A 16,732-nucleotide genomic window follows, 5' to 3' on the forward strand; every position below is an offset into this window, starting at 1 on the left:
AAAATTAAACATAGTCACTCTAGAATTATTCAAGCAAGAGAATAACTTTTGTACTTAACCTCTTCAGGACAACGTTACAAAAATAACAAATATCTTCAAAGATCCCTGTAAGGAGATAGTCTTGTCACTCTGATTACCTGAGGGTTTTCTCCTGAATGGTATGTTATTTCACAGTTACATTTTTAATGAAGAATTACATTTAATTGAAAAGCCCATTTTCTGATGCAGCACTGTCCTGACGTGACATTTTTAGCCAGCCTGTTTCCAGGCTTTTACCAGTGCTCCCAAATCATCTAGAGAAGCCATTTTAATCATCTGTGCATGCTGTCTTCCACAGAGACTCTACTAGGCCAGTTCACATAACTTAGACATAATCAAGCTATTGCCATGTACATTTCATTTTGCAGCTTAATATTTGGATATATTATTCCTCGCATTTAACATTCTGGTTACTTCCTTTTATCTTGGTGCCAACCATCCTCAACAATGAAAGATTACATGAACTGGTCAGTCAGCATAGATCATCTAAGCTGATACATGACAGTTGTGAAGTTACTGATTCTTGTAGATTTTAATATCCCAGTGAGCAGCCTAATCTAATTAACTCAATTTAATTTAACATCACTCATTCCTTACTTTGAACTCTTAACTACCACATGCTAAGTTAGCTGGTTTTCTGTCTCTTCACTTTCCTTTTTAGCCCTCTTTCATGGATAGTTAAACTATGCTATATCCACAGTCAAAGACTTCTGGGAATTAAGAGCAGCCAATCTGCAATAAACCTGACTTTCTCAGTTAAAGAAGGCTCCACTTAATCGCTTCTTGAATAGAGGCCCTGGAGCTTCAGTGAAAACAGCTCCAATGTAAGACATTCCCAAGACTCCATCCTAGTGGATAACTGGCATGCCAGGATGCAAAGTGACACATCGGGAAGTTGTCCCTATGTTCAGTGACAGCAGACTCAGACAAAGAAGCCTGCTCTTCTGCCTGTCTCTATCTTTTGGAGTTTTGATTTTTTTTTTTTTTTTAAGACACTATTTGAAGTCTACAGGCACCACACATACTCCTGTCACTGCGGTGTATGCATAGAAAGCTTCTTCGTGCCTTTACAACTGTGCCTATGCAACACAACTGTATCTCTGGTTCTATGCCACTTTATTCTAAGGAGGTCTCTTAGAAATGAACACCACCAAGGGCAGGGCAGGACCATAACAGCAAGGCCTGAAGCTCGCAAAGCCATGTATTTTTCTCCCAGTTCTAAATGATTTTATTATATTTCAGATTCTCATCAAATTATCTCAAATGGCAGGAACTGGCCCACCATTTACTTTCATAGCATCGCCATTACTGTAAAGTAGCAGCTCTTTTAATCGTGCCAGGGTTAGTGGCTCCAGACACACACAAAAAAGGATTATGGTAGGGTGCCCATTTACCCACTGCTACCTCATTTCATCAGCCATTTATCAACATATTCTTCATTTGGAAGAAATAAAATCAATGGTAGGCAGAGCTCTTTCAGTGCATTTAACTTCCCTGGCATGATACAGGTGGTAACACAGCTGAGATCAAATACTTCCACCTTTCCTCCAGAGCCAGCTTGGCTGCAGATTAGCTGCTCCACAATTAGAGACTGCAGTATTTCTGGCAAGGGTTGAGCATCCTTTCTGCACCTGGGATTTCAGTGACTGTTGCTTTCTATCTAAAGAACACTCACCTTCTTCTCATTAGCTCATCCAAATTTTACACATGCAAGAAAACAAAGGCCTCACTCAGATTGTGCATAAGCAAGTTTTAAACCTAAGGAAAGCTTTAAGCAAATAATAATACTGAGATATTCGAACACTGTACTACAATTTTTACACCCTGCAATAAGTAGTTCTCTGGTAGTGTCCTACAGGAGAAGGGCCTTTAACTATATTATGGACAAAGCCTGACTAAGCTTCAGGACACTACACAGCTTGTTAAGTCATTTCTGCTAAATGAATATTTTTTACTCCAATCAGGAATAATAATTGCTTTGCACGGGGTTTTTCACCAAGTTTAATTACTTGGGATATAGATGAGGGCAATAGAAAGGACATTAACACCCAGCATTCCAGTGCTTTGCAGGGAGAAAGAGCTACAGTGGTAGCGTGTTCTACTTTCAGAGATCTTTATTATAGAATAGATACCCCAGATTACTCAGAGAAAACCCTCTTAGGGTTTTCTATTGAATGTAACTACAACTGTGCTGCCTAGAAGGACTAGAGATCCTGGAATCAAAGCAACAGTAATGACTCACGTTCATGTGACGCAAAAAATGAGATCTGTCAAGGCTTATACAACTCCCAGAACTGCTTATACGGAATCAAAGCGTGAAGAGAAGTCATAGTAACACAATCCTTTTCTTTCTACCAAGATAGAGTATTTCAGGATGTAAAGCAAGGAATAAGGAACCTGCTCCTCTGCTCTTGTGAGATCCCGCCTAGAACAATGCATTCAGCTCTGAGGCCCCCAGAATAAGGACATGAACCTGTTAGAGCAAGCCTGGAGGAGAACCACAGGGATAGTAAGAGGGCAGGAGCACCTTTCCTGTGAGCTTTGTAGCTGATCAATCTTGAAAAGAGAAGGCTCCTTTCTCCACTTAATGGGGCCCACAAGATATCTGGAGATAAGCTCTTTATCAGAGAGAATAGCAATAGGACAAGTGGCTTTAAACTAAAAGAGGGTAGATTTAGATTAGGCATCAGGAAGAAACTCTTTACTCAGAGGGTGGTGAAGCACTCAATCAGGCTGCTTGGAGAAGTTGTGAATGTCCTGGAGGTGTTCAAGGCCAGGCTGGATGGGACTCTGGGAAAGCTGATCCAGAGGGAGGTGTTCCTACCATGAGCATGGGTTGGAAATGCATAGTCTTTAATATTCCTTCCAACTTAAACCATTCTATGATCATATAACTAAGCTTTGCCATGTATTTCCCATATGATCTTTAAGGACATCTATTACTCGTGATATTTAATATGCAGTAGAAAAATCCTCCACACCTGGCACCTCTCCACTGCAGGGTCTACAGGATGATGGTGAGTCATTCTTAGATTGTTTGAGCTTCTACAGCACTTCATCAGTCAGTAAGTCCTTGCAATGTGACAACCCTTCAAATGTAAAGCTTCAAAGTAACTAGGATGCCTGGTTGTAAAATTTAAAGCCACATAACTTGTAGCCTCACCCCTCATATTGAGATCAACAACATTTAGCTGACATATGATTTAATCATATAAGTATATAGTATTTAAAACACTACGCACTGGAGTGTTTTTTCATATTCAGGCTAGCTTCTCTTTCAGTAATGTACACATTGTGTTTTGTACTCTACAAATTTCTAGTATGCATGTAACTCAATAAATCAGCATGTATAAATCAGCTGCAGACTCTGTGTTGCATCCATCTTTCCACTCCCTCCCTTGAAATGCTTTGTCAGCACAGGCTTGAGATATTGGTTCTGCAGGTGCATGTAGATCAATATTAAACACCGTAGTGTAGTCTGCAGTGACTAATGTTAGCTCTGCTTCACCAGTCATTTGGAGAGTGCAGTTAGCTAGGTAAGATTTCCAAAGCAGTGAACACTGACCAAAGTCTGTTTTCAACCAAGTCAGCTGTATAACTCGTTGAAATCCAGCCTACGGGCCCTCTGTTAAACACAGGCTATGGATCAGAATGTTTCTTAAACTGTATTAAGTAGTACCATATTAAAAGAGGTGTCAGATGAGTCAGAACAAGCTGTTGGAATAAGCTAACAGCTCTTTCATTTGCTAAAACCCACAAATCTGTCCTCAGAAAAGGCATATCTTGCCACATGCATGCTATGCAAAACAACTCTCAACTTTTCTGTTTTAAAAAAAAAAGTGAGGACTCTCACTTCAGCCAGCAATGCACCCATAAAGCCAACCATATCCTGGGCTGCGTCAAAAGAAATGTGGCCAGCAGGGCGAGGCAGGTGATCCTGCCCCTCTGCTCTTGTGAGGCCTCACCTGGAGTCCTGCATCCAAATGTGGAGTCATCAGCACAGGAGAGATAATATACCTGTCAGAGCATGTCCAGAGAAGGGCCACAAAGATGATCCAAGAGATGGAACAACTTCCATATGAGGACAAACAAACCGTGTACAAGAACTATTTCCTTCACCACTGAAACGCAGCCCCCTCTAGAACAAACGTAGAAGATACTTAAACAGAAAAAAATTAACTTTGAAGGAAACTATAAAGATAGGAAACAGTCTATAATAAACAGCTGGAAAATAGCCAGGTATGGAAGACAACACCAGCTACATGCAGTGATGAGGAGCAACATCACTTGCTAACAGCTACATCTGTCTGGGTCAACAGGAAGGCAACTGGAGGCAAGGCTTTTATATGCAATAGCTATCAGATTGGATAGTTCTGCTATACTAAGAGCACCTTCTTACTATCCCCACTAATGAGAAATATGCAGGTTATTACATTACATACTATCTTCACATTTCAGCTGCTTTAGGAACAAGATGATCCATGGAAAATGCCCTTTTGTTGTTTCCTTGTGCTCGTTTGTATACCCTTGAGTTGCACTGCTCGCACCAAATCTCAAAGAAACCAGGCTTTCATCCTCCAGAGCAGAACTCTTCCCAAAGGGAAACACATCAGAGCTGTCAGTCCCTCCATTTGCTGAAAAATCACCCTGCCCTCTCACCCATCACCTCTCAACAGATGAGCAACTTCACCACATGTGTCAGCCTAAAAGACAAAATGGAAAAGCCTGTAGCTGAAGCAGCACCTGCCACAGCTGATTTAGCCTTTGGTTAAAAAAAAAAAGTGAGTGAAGCAGTGAAAGACTGAAACACTTTAGACCACATGTGTCCAACCTAAGTGTGTTATGGCGTTTTTGCCCTCTTTTATTCTTTGTTTTAATAAAAATTATTAAAAATAATAGAAGTTTTGTTGCTTATATTCAGCAAATATATATTTTACGTGCAGCCCTGGCAAGCCAAAAGTTTGGACAACCATGCTTTAGACTGTTATTTGTATTACAGAAGGCTTTGATCAGCCCTGCTACAGATATAGCACCTATATAGACAAAGGTATAGACTCAGGGTACTTAAGACTCAATGCAGGAGCCAGGAAGGTGAGTTATTATTTCTAACTTCAGTGAATTAAGTGACCATATGACACAACTAAGCTCACAGAAGGTGAACGAGGATTTTTATCTCCTTTTCCATGACATTTATCAGCATCAAACAAGGGAATAAGGGGCCAGCAGCACCAGCATCACAAAAGGAACCCTCTGAGAGGGAAATATGAGGAACAAGCCTCAACACTGTAGTTGTCTAACTTTCACATTTCCCTTGGTAGCAGTTTGAATACCAAGGAAGCACATTTTTATTTAACTTCTTAAGCTACCCTTGATTTTCCAATTCCTTGCCTCAGAGGCTGCTGTCCTTCTTCTGAACTTCTTCACTTTCCTAAGCAAGCAGTGGAAAGTCATCCAGAAGATCCCAGATCCCAAGTTGTAGTGTTTTTATTTTGCTTTTCTCCTGACTGCTTAATTTCCACTCCTGGATGATTCAAGGTAAAGAACTGTGAGGAGCTATAAGTCTCCTTGCTATTCCACTGGCACCAACTATGTATTCCTGTATTCCAAGACACTGCCAAAGTCACACAACTTCTCAGACCTCTCTGCTTTAAAAAATGCATTTACACTGCCCTCTGAGCAGATGTGTGTTTGTATTATTTTGGTGAGTAATGGCTCCAACCAGAAAAGGATTCCACAGTGCCAAATGCAGCACACATGCACAATAAGAAACAGCTCCTGCACCCAAAAATGGACAATTTAAAACAATAAGTAATGAGGGGGGTGAAACTAGTACAGAGTACAGGATAAGAAGATGAAAAACCTATGACATGAACAGGTGCTTTCACTGACTGTTTCTACTTGCCTCCCATTTTTTTGTTGGCTTTTTTTGTTGTTGTTGGTTGGGTTAGTTTTTTGTTTTTGTTTTGTTTTTTTTGCAGAGCTTAGCCGCCTACAACCAATGCCTCATAAAGAGTGAAACCATGAATCAAGGTTTGAAGGGCTTTTTTGGTCCAGAAGAGGGCAGGAACATAGCATAAAGCTATCCTAATCCAGGCAAGTTCAGCTGTTCCAATGCATTTTCAAGCAAGCTATTACAAGTGATAGAGTGACTCTCTAGAGGAGTGTTACAGGAGGCAGGGATTTAAATGCTCTTCTGAATTTTACAACAGGTGAAGGTACTTATCTACTCTGACCTGGCCCTGCTTTTTATGACCAGCTTGTTCCATTCTCTGATGTCTAAAAAAGATGAGAAAGAGAATGAATGAGGGAGTGTCTCTCTTCCTATTCACGCCTGCAGCAAAGGCAATGTTTAATTTATTGCATACCCACTACACACACCCTTCCACAGCTTGTATTACTCAGAACCCACACCAGAAAGGCACAACATTTCCCCCAGACTGCAATATACCCATTCATTTTCCAATAGCAGTGCTACTGTTAGGATGGCTACTGTATACCAGGAAATTGCTGGGGAAAAAAAAAAGGCATGCCAAAAGAAAGGGAGATACAGGTGCCAAGAACTGGGCAGTGATCTGGATGACTTCAGATGAATAGACTCATATGTACTTAACCTGTATGCCAACATGCAATATAGTACAGCTCTGCTGTTCATCCCATCTGATTGTAGAAGGGTGGGAGTTGGAAGCTTTCTGCTGCCAGAATGTCAGCCATAAGCCAAAAGGTACATTTGGTTGCTTGTCAGTGCAGCAGATGTGCAATGGGCATCCTTTTCCTTCTCTGACCTCCTCAAGGACAGCAAAATCAGCTCCAGGGAAGGCAATAACAGATCAGCAAAGGTGGGGGGTTTTGTAGTTTTTGTTTGTTCTTAAAGAAGTTCTGCTTTTTGGCACAATTTTCACATTGTGTTCTACCGGAAATTTGTCAAAAAATTTCACCCCCTTAATATTTATCATTCATGTAAGAAAATCCAGGGAACTGAAGATATTTATATCAAACACAGACAGTAATTAATAGCAATGAGGAGCACTTGTACAGAAAGCATTCAGAGAAGAACTGACCAGAATATGGAAACACTGAACACATCAAAATGAGACATCACAGTACTGTGAACCTAGATGAAATTTCTCAAATTGCTCTTACAAATACCCTGCTTGCTCAGTGCCTATTGAAGCTCTAACACGCAAGCTTGGGTATCCCAAACCTGAATGCATGTTCTTTACACTCAGTGGTTAAGAGTAAGTACTTAGGTAGCTGGGAAGGTTGTTCCACACAGCTATGAAGTGTGGAGGAAAAGCACTGTGACCATGCGTAACTGAAAGAGAAGGCAGGAAAGAATGAGTCTCACTACCCACCAGCCACTTCATGTCTTGACTATAATTAGTGCTGCAGAGAAATTAGACACCAACAGGCAAAGGAGGAAGCTGTACATAACAGTTTTTCTCTCAAATGAGATTCCCCTTTGAAGACAAGTCAAGTGTCTTTTCTGCTTTACACAACATTAAAATATCTTACCAGTCCTAGCATACCATAAAACAGTAAAAAGAGGGAGTTAATTGCAGCAACAGCAACTATTAGATTCCACATGAACCTGAGAAAGCAGAGATGTGAGCCATCACTCAACGTGTTATGTTTGAATAGAGAAAAAGGATCTTAGCTCCATGTTCTAAATGGTTTTTGCAGCTTCAGAAGGAAGGCGGTGAGAGGAAGATGAGGGAGAGAGAGGTAAGCCCTACAACAGATCATACGTAGACAGTCATAAGTCCTTATTTGATTAAGTGAACATTTTGATTTTATAAGCATCTAGGAGGAACTGAACTATGCTGATGCTGTGCACTGACTTAAGAGGTGATGAAATTCCTTTATAATGGTGGAAAATATTCAAGGGAAACATTTCTTGCTACTTTCTTCCTACTATCAGTACACATTGTTTGGGTTCTGGTTTATGCTGGGATATATGTAGTACTTCACTCAGAGAAATTACTGTCCTTTAGAACAGAGAATGATTTTGTTACTTCATGGATTCAAGGCTCTAAAAAAACATCTCAGTTACACTTCAGAGAACAGAAGCAAAGGCTGACTGGCTGTAATTCTACTGAACACTAAAAAGGAAAAGGAGCAGCTTTGCTCGAGTACTTTAGAGAGCAAAAGTAGAAAAAAAAATGTAAGGCATTAGCCTGCAACATCAGGAAGCAGTATGTTTGCCAAGGGTTCAGGAACATCCAACATGTGTAAGGTCAGGTGCGTTTTAAGTGTACTGATGCCTAACAGGAGTTCTCAGCACCCTCCACATGGAACCAAACTTTCTAAGGCTTAGACAAACCTCCAGGAACTCCTAGATTCCCACACACCATCAGATTCCACACAGTGACAAAGAGAGCAGTCCTCCAATGCTTGCACACATTGCAGCCTTACAGCATTCTCCTTACAGCTCTCTACATGCATGTCCTCAAACAAAACATAAACCTTCTTTCTAAGTGTCTAAATTGCTTTTGTTTTCTCTTATTGTATTGCACCTGCACATTAAGAACAGACCAGTTTCCACTCTTGTCCGTTAAAAAATAGGTCTGATTTAATTGACTAGAAACAGGTTTTCAAGCACAGTGCATATTTGGGTCTGCAAGTTTATCTTAGCACCAGAAGAACAACTACTACTTTTAAGGATACACCAATAAAGAAACCCATGAAAAAGGTGCAGAACTGGGAAGGAGCAGTCATATTTCCTGTGATTATGGGACACACACATTCAGTCCATTATGCTACTTGCCCTTTTTAACCCCAAGCTGAATGCACAATAAGCACCAAGTCCGCACTTCACAGCTTATTTTGAGCATCCAACAACTCTGTGGGTACATAAACATTAAGCAGCTAAACAGTTCATGAATGACACTGCAGCTAGGCTGGAAGAGTTACTAAACCCCATTTGGTCAGAGAAACTGCCTCTGCCTTGGAACCAAACAGCTTTGATTTTCCAAAAGGCATTTCATCTTGAAGGTATACAGCATGCAGTAATTACCTATGTTCTCAAAAGCAGCGAGACAGACGACCAGCTGCATACCCATCCTCCTCCTGGCCTAGTTCCCAAACACTCTAGCATTTTCCACTGTTGCCTACATGAATTAGAAGACAAAGGCAAATCGCATCAAGGTTCCTGCCAGTTGGGTAGTGCTTTGGGTTTTAAGGACCGCAGACTAGGATTCAGTTACAACAGTTACTGTTTACAACATGCTACAAATACCCTGTTAGGAAACATAACAGTTCTCTGACTATAAAGCTGCTCTACACTGTGAACTATTTCTGCAGGGCTTTGCCAGGATACAGCACTGTCACGTATTTTGCATGTCCCTGAAATCCAAATGTTCACATCACCAAGTCTGATCAACCTCTTGCATATACTACCTGGATGAAAAGTTACTGCTAAACAATTCAATTTCTTGTTTTCTGAATTAGAGCAGCTGTCTGTTTTTGTTTTAACCAGAATAGCATGTTCAATTCTCTGCACTATCTTCTTTATATAGAAAACAGGGTATGTGAAAATCCAGAAGCAGAAAGGGCAGCTTCTCCTCAGCAGTACGATGGGACCAAAGCTTTAGCTTCTCCAAGTGGCCTGCTACCTCTGAAGCCTCATTCAGAAACACGCTTGCCTCTTTCTGAGGAAGGAATACTTACAATAACAAGCAGTTGCTGACTCAATAGCCCACTACAGCTTCTCTCATTTTCACAAGAGACTGCACTGTTTCAAGCATTCCTTTGCTTAGGAGAGCCTTTGCTGACATTGTGAAGATACAGTCTAATTATTTCAGATAAAGGAGATAAAGAGAACAAAAGCAAAGCTCCCTGGAAAGATCGTAGTATGACTGCATTTCCCCTCTGAGGCAAACAGCAGCAACATCAAAAGCAAAGTGGCACCAGGGAATGCAAGGTGCAATGGACAAATGCAAATGGTGCAAATCTCACCCAGAAATTTCTTCAAAGAGCTTGGCAAATTCAGGAAAAGATTCTCTATTGATTGTGCAATGCAACCCAAAAGAGCCAAGAGTTGTCCGGGGATATTTATGGTGCTTCATACAGAGGCTATTATCCCTTGGAACGGACTACAGAAGAATCATTTTGCTACTTCAGGGGTCCAAAGCTCTAAAAATCTGTGTTACACTTAGGAGAGTAAAAGTGAAGTATGCAGAAGTGATCAAAGGAGAACAGGCTGGTTTTATAGCCTGCAGGGAAAACAACTGATCATATATTCTTCCTATGACAAACAACTGAGAAAGTAATTGAGAGCCTAGCAGAAACCAATGTTGTTACCTCAGCATTATTGATTTTAGGCAGACATCTTAATCTAACACATGACAAAACTTTGGCCATTGCAGTAAGATATAGCTTTCAAGGAAAAAGGATATTTATAAAGGTAGTTTATAGTTCAGTGAGAGATTCTTATGAAGTCAAGCTCAGGCCATACATGAATGAAAAGAAAGACTTCCAAAATGGATACTAAGTTTGACTAAAAAGTGAAAACTTAATATATTAGTGTATTATAACATACTATTACATAGCAGTATACTAATGCAGAAGGATCTTCTGATCTTCAAAGCACTAAAATACATAACTTCAAAATGCAGTATTGAGAAAACCTTATTCTTATCAAAGGGATGACTGTCACTGAAAAAAATTTAAGTTCAGTTGGGATTCTGTTAAAAAACATTATTAGATTTAACAAATGCATTCCAATTGCTTATATATATATACACACACACACATATATGGGATTTATTTTTTAAAAAAACTAAAATTTCTAACAAAATCAGACCAGAACAGAATAAAAAAAATAGTCCTTTGCTAACACTGAAAGTCAAATAAATAAAACAATAAAGAAAATTTAAAGAACATCAACAGTAAAGAGCACAAATTTATAAACCATAACAAGAACACCCCTAATCCTGCACCTCTCCTATTGTCATGCTGTTGCTTTTGTGCACTGGAGACTTTAGGGATAATGCCCTCAAGGGAAGGAAAAAAAACACCAGACCTCTAAAACAAGCCTTTATCTTTAGCATCCGTTCACATACATTGTGTAAAAAAAAAAAATCACAGTCAGCTGGCCTGTAACAACAATTTCCTTAGATATCAAACATATATATAGTATATACACTATACATATATATATATATATGTATAGTAGTAGAGCCTGGTTGATGAGGTGTTACAGCTATGGTTGATTTGTTCACTGCATGTTACATTTTATCACATGCAGCAAGGTGATAAGGAGCAAAAATTCTCACATTTTGTTTATGCACTATACAGCTTAAGTCTTACATGTCACAGCATCTTGAGACTTACGGCACGTTTTATGAGTAAAGCAGTACAACTAAAGTCATACCTATTTCAGTTACATGGGGATCATTTGCAGGAGAAAATTAACAAATTTTATTCCTCAGTAGCAAGCATCCATTGCACCACTGTCCTCACAACCATTCTAAGGGTGAGGCTAGGCCATGACCTAGAAGAATATCATTCAGAACAGCCTGGCACCTATTTTGAGAAATTCAAAGCGCCTCTGAATGACATTCTTCAATGACAAACTCCCTTTGTCAGGAGAACTGCTTGTATCATTGGATCTGTCAAGCTGAGCCACTGAACGAGCTATTTTACTGGGTCTCCCCCAGTCCTTGATACTTGTGGGATATTTTCATAGAAGCCATTAACTCACTTTGCACTGGGAATTACGCCACTTGGCAGGAGCTATCTCTCCTCACGATTCCCGCATGTCCAAAGCCGAACCTTCTCTTGTAATGAGATGGCAAAAAGTAGTCATATATATTCAAAATGTTGGCCTGTGAGCCGGCAAGACCTGAAAATATTTACCAATATGTCAAAATGCTTCTAGCTGAAAACCGTTTCTAAACCATTCGCTGTTTGCAAGTTTAATGGCGTAAGGCTTATGGGCTCATGAATCACCAGCTTTCACAGCAGCAGCATTTGAAATGTTGATACCTTAGCCTTGAAATAGATGTGAAGGTACCACAGCCTTTACAAGCTGTTATCGAAAGACATACTTTAAAAGCTTCCACACAGGACTGAGTGCAATAGAAGTAGCTCAGCAAGATGAAAATAACCAAACCAACTTAGTTAAAGTCATTGTTCATGTCTGTGTTCCATTCTAGTGATCGCCCTCCAGTTGGACGATGAATCATATTAAACGGAGATTTGATACTTACAGTTTGTCTGATAAAAAATCCAGATGACTCGAGAAGCAATGATGAGTATTTGGGAAACTATTAGTCTTATTTCAAATTACTGAATTCAACTATTGGAAGAAAATTTTGGAGAGCAATTCCATTTATCACAGATTTAAAAAAAAACAGCTTTGTACTATTCTTACTATTTTAAGATTTTTGGTTGAGAAGATATATGAACAGCGATAGCAGAAAATTGCTACAAAAAGATACATGTAGTTTGAGTATCTCTAAGGTCAAGGGGGTTTTGCCAGTAAATGGCAAATGCTACATTACAGAACTGTAAAATGAAATGCTTAGTGTATCAGAGAATTAACGAGGATGGAACAGACCAGTACAAAAGCAAATCCAAGTGGAAGAGAAAAAAATCTCAACTGTAAATAAGAATAGAAATAATTCCATATATCATTCTCTAAAATAAGCCACCACAAACTGATTTACCTAGGTTTTCGAAGGGAATACTCTCTGTGGAGTGTAAAATTGTAACATAAGTACTTTTATCTACAACACCTATGACAGATGAAAGAACACAAAAATAGAGAAAATAAAGTTACCCTTCAGTATTAACCAATAAGATTAAGAAAACCCACTAAACAATAATAATAAATACATATAATAGGACATTTAACAGTTTGTTTCTCTGTGCATAGTGTAAAAGGCACGTGAAGTCACAGCTCCACATTTTTTCTGATAACTGCCCCTATCTATACACATATTCATCTACCATGTTGATGCTGACAACTTGCAGATCTCCCCCTTCCCTCCTATCTCCTTGCAACCAGATTAAAATCCTAATCTACTTCCCTCACTTCTCTGAAGATGTCTAAAATCAACTCAGCCTCAACTCTCCAATATTTCTCCTACATCAATATAGATGAAAATGACATTTTGCCTATCACTTAACTCATAATACTTCATTTTCAACTCTGATTTCCCCCTAGGCCCTCACATTCAAACCATACAAAAATAATCAGAAAGATTTTGACACACTTCCAAGATGATTTATTTATGTTCACCTTCACAGCTAAAACCTTATGTCCAAGTTCTCGTCATCTTGATTACTGTAAATTCTTTCCACAGATTTAATCCCATTCAAGTCCCATCCATCCAAAATGCCATCTTCAAAGAGCACTTTCAGCAATAATTTTATGTTGAAGCTTGTACTCCTACACTCATATTTGAGGTAAACTCCTCCTAACCAGCTTCAAACCTCATTCTCCTTCCTGAACTCTCCTTATAGCTTCTTTGCTCTGATTTCTCTTGAGAAACACGTCAAGAAATCTGGCCAATATACTCTTAGCTCCATGTTCTTCCTTCCTGTTACCATTTTCTTACATTCTAAACAACTGGGGAGGAAAGACCACTGCCTTCACTTTCTTCCCTGTATAGAAGCTCTGAACACGCCTCTACTTTACTCATTAAACTAAATATATTTTATGTGAGTGCTGCTGTATTTCAGAAAACTATGTGACTGCTATCCTCATCATGAATGCAGGTAAAAAAAAGGTGCTGGTAATCCAAGTTTGAGGTAAGCACTACTTAAATTATGCTTTATGCCACAACAGCAGACACAAGACATAGTTCCACTATATTATTTTTAATGTCTGTAACTATCAGAAAGAACATTCCAACCACAATGGAACGGTGTTACAGGAGATGCGATGACAAGGGAACCAGCACAATAGAAGAGCGTTACAAAGAAAAAGTACTCACCACCCACCTCTGAAGAACTAGGCTCATAAGGGAAACTCCACACAGAAGGGATCACCGACCAAAAAACCTCCCAGAGTGGCAGTCAGCCCTTAAATGAGGTCAAAGAGAGGTGCAGTCAGGCTTTACACCTGCTGGTCACACAGCTGAATTGCCTTCACCTGTGCTCCCAGCATCTTTTCCCCAGGTGCTCAATCAGTGGTTTAGGCCATGCCTCAACAGTTACCATACAATGTCATAGGCCAGTATAAGTTCAACATGCGTACCGGGATTATTTCTATTGAGTTCTGCTGTTCAAGAGGCCTATGCACACTTCCCTCAGATTGTTTGTGGCATACAGTGATTTTCCACCACAGGGCAAATATCATTCTTAGAAGAGACATCTGTACCCGCTCTCATCTAGTAGAAACATATTAGCAGCCATGATAGTTTAGGACTTGCGTTGCCAAAAGGTCTGGTAAAACCACATCAGAGGCAAATGTGGCTTAGAGCACGTGTTGCAGGTAGGCTGTCAGTCACTGGGTGAGCAATCCCATGGTCAGCCACCTTCAGATTTTACTTCTCTACAGTTCATCAAGAAGACAATTAAGATGATTACATTTTGGTCTTCAACAACACCGTGGAGCAGACCACAGAAAAACACCCATGTACCAGAAGGCACAAAGCTGAGCTCCAGTAGCTTATACATGGGAACATGAAGAGGGAAAGAAACACACACACAAATAAATATATAAAAATAACAATAGTGGAAAGGAATGACTTATTAAACTCCAATTCATTTTGCATTTCACACTCCCACCTCATTATGCTCAGTACTATTAGTCTTTCTGAAAAATGAGGTTGAGCAATAACTACAAATGAAAGGCAGAAATCCAGAAGTGAGATTACAGCCTTATAAGTAGGCTAATATTTCCCTAGTCCTACTTATACCAGCAGTATATACAGCAGATGCTGTGGATGTGTACCATATTCCCACGTACAAAACAAACAAACAAACAAAAAAAAACCACTCCTTGAAGGACAGTATCAGGTTGAAAAACAAGCTAGTGCAGACATCAATCACCCAGTGACAGAGAAGCTGTGGGACAGGTTATCAGTATGAATAAAATGAGGATTTGCACATCCTGAGGTCAACTGCTGACTGGCCAGTTTGAATCCTATCTTTCTTACTCCTTACATTTCACAAAAGTGATCCTGTTCTGGCTCCAGTGTGAAGAAGCTGTCAAAGTCTCACTCTTTCAGGATGCGGTTGTAGGTAGGAGGCGCTTCCAGGCACAGTAAATGTGCTGGCCAAGTAGAACACTGGAAACAATCTCAATTCCAAATCCCAAACTTCTCCCACTTCTGGCCACTTGGAAGGAATACAAGAATGTCATCAGGGCATGCAGGGATGCAGTGAGGAAGGCTAAGAACCATTCTAATTAAATCTGGTGAGGGAGGACAAGGGCAACAAGAAAGGATTCTTTAAGTATGTAAGTAACAAAAGGGAGACTAGAGAAAATGTGGGTCTGCTACTGAATGAGGGAGATGCCCTGGTAACAGAGAACATGGGAAAAACAGTTACCTGTAGCCTTCTTTGCTTCAGTCTTTACTGCTAGGACTGCTCCTCAGGAATCCCAGACCCAGGAGGTAGGAGAGAGTATCTGAGGAAAGAAGACTTCCTCTTCTTAGAGAAAGATGAGGCTAGAGAGTATCTAGTCAAGCTCAACACGCACAAATCCATGGGCCTCAATAGGATGCACTCATGAGTGCTGAAGTAGCTGGCAGAAGTAATAGCCATACCATTCCACATAATCTTTGAAAGGTCAGGGAGAACAAGAGAGGTACCTCAAGACTAGAGGATGGCCAATGTCACTCCCGTACTCTAAAAGGATAAGAAGGAGGGCCCCGAAAACTACAGGCCAGTCAGCCTCACCTTCATCCCTGGGAAGGTGATGGAACAACTTATTCTGGACATCATTTCCAGGCAAGCAGAAGAAGGTTACTGGAAATAGTCAACACAGATTCACCAAGGGAAAATCACACTTGGTCTGCCTGGTAGCCTTCTATGATGATCTCCAGAGGTTCCTTTCAACCCCTACAATTCTGTGATCCTGATATTGTGTGAAATTTGTGCATCTGAACTGACCTTACAGATAATAGGGAACAGTGGAGCTTATATCCCAAACCACTTTACACACACTTTCTATCTCTAGGTAGTTCTCACCTACCCAGCTCAAGAAATCTTTCAGTGCTCAAGTAGCCACAACACACTACAAGCATGTGTCTGAATTAATGTGACAGCCAAAGTTTATTGTCCAGTAATCTATCACAGAACTATGTAAAATGAAAACTGTGGTGGCTCAAAGAAAAGCAGCCAGCTCATTTTGATTTAGTTGGAGAACTTGCCACTCTGATACCAAAAGAATAACTGTTTTATCTTGCTATGGATATCTGTAGATCAATTTCCTTATCTAAAAGAAACAATATATAGTCCAATATATATCTCAAGATATTAAAATCCCTGTCACTGCTACACAGGTAAACTATTACTATGTAAGAACTTGGGGCAAAAAAAAACGTTTCAGACTTGTCTAAGTATGCTAGCAATTCTGTTCACTAGTTGTCTGGATGATTTCAGAAACCTTGAAGATCCTGGAGAGGTACAAGCGAGACATCTCGTTCAGTTGTCAGTCCAGAGGCCAATACGGCTCGCAGTTCTCAGAAAGAGCACAAAGAACAGAAGCTGAGACCACTTTATTAAAAAAAAAAAAAAA

General features: G+C 39.9%; 1 long non-coding RNA gene across 1 annotated transcript in view; it reads right to left on the bottom strand.

The window, feature by feature from the left end:
• Window positions 1-16,708, bottom strand: part of LOC109368787 — a 55,295-nt gene extending 38,587 nt beyond the window's left edge. Inside the window, exon 1 of the long non-coding RNA XR_002117126.2 lies at window positions 13,987-16,708. This is a non-coding gene — a long non-coding RNA (uncharacterized LOC109368787). The remainder of the gene's footprint in view (window positions 1-13,986) is intronic.
• Window positions 16,709-16,732: the final 24 nt, after the last annotated feature.

Source organism: Meleagris gallopavo, chromosome 8 (assembly GCF_000146605.3).
Source record: "Meleagris gallopavo isolate NT-WF06-2002-E0010 breed Aviagen turkey brand Nicholas breeding stock chromosome 8, Turkey_5.1, whole genome shotgun sequence".
NCBI lineage: Eukaryota > Metazoa > Chordata > Aves > Galliformes > Phasianidae > Meleagris > Meleagris gallopavo.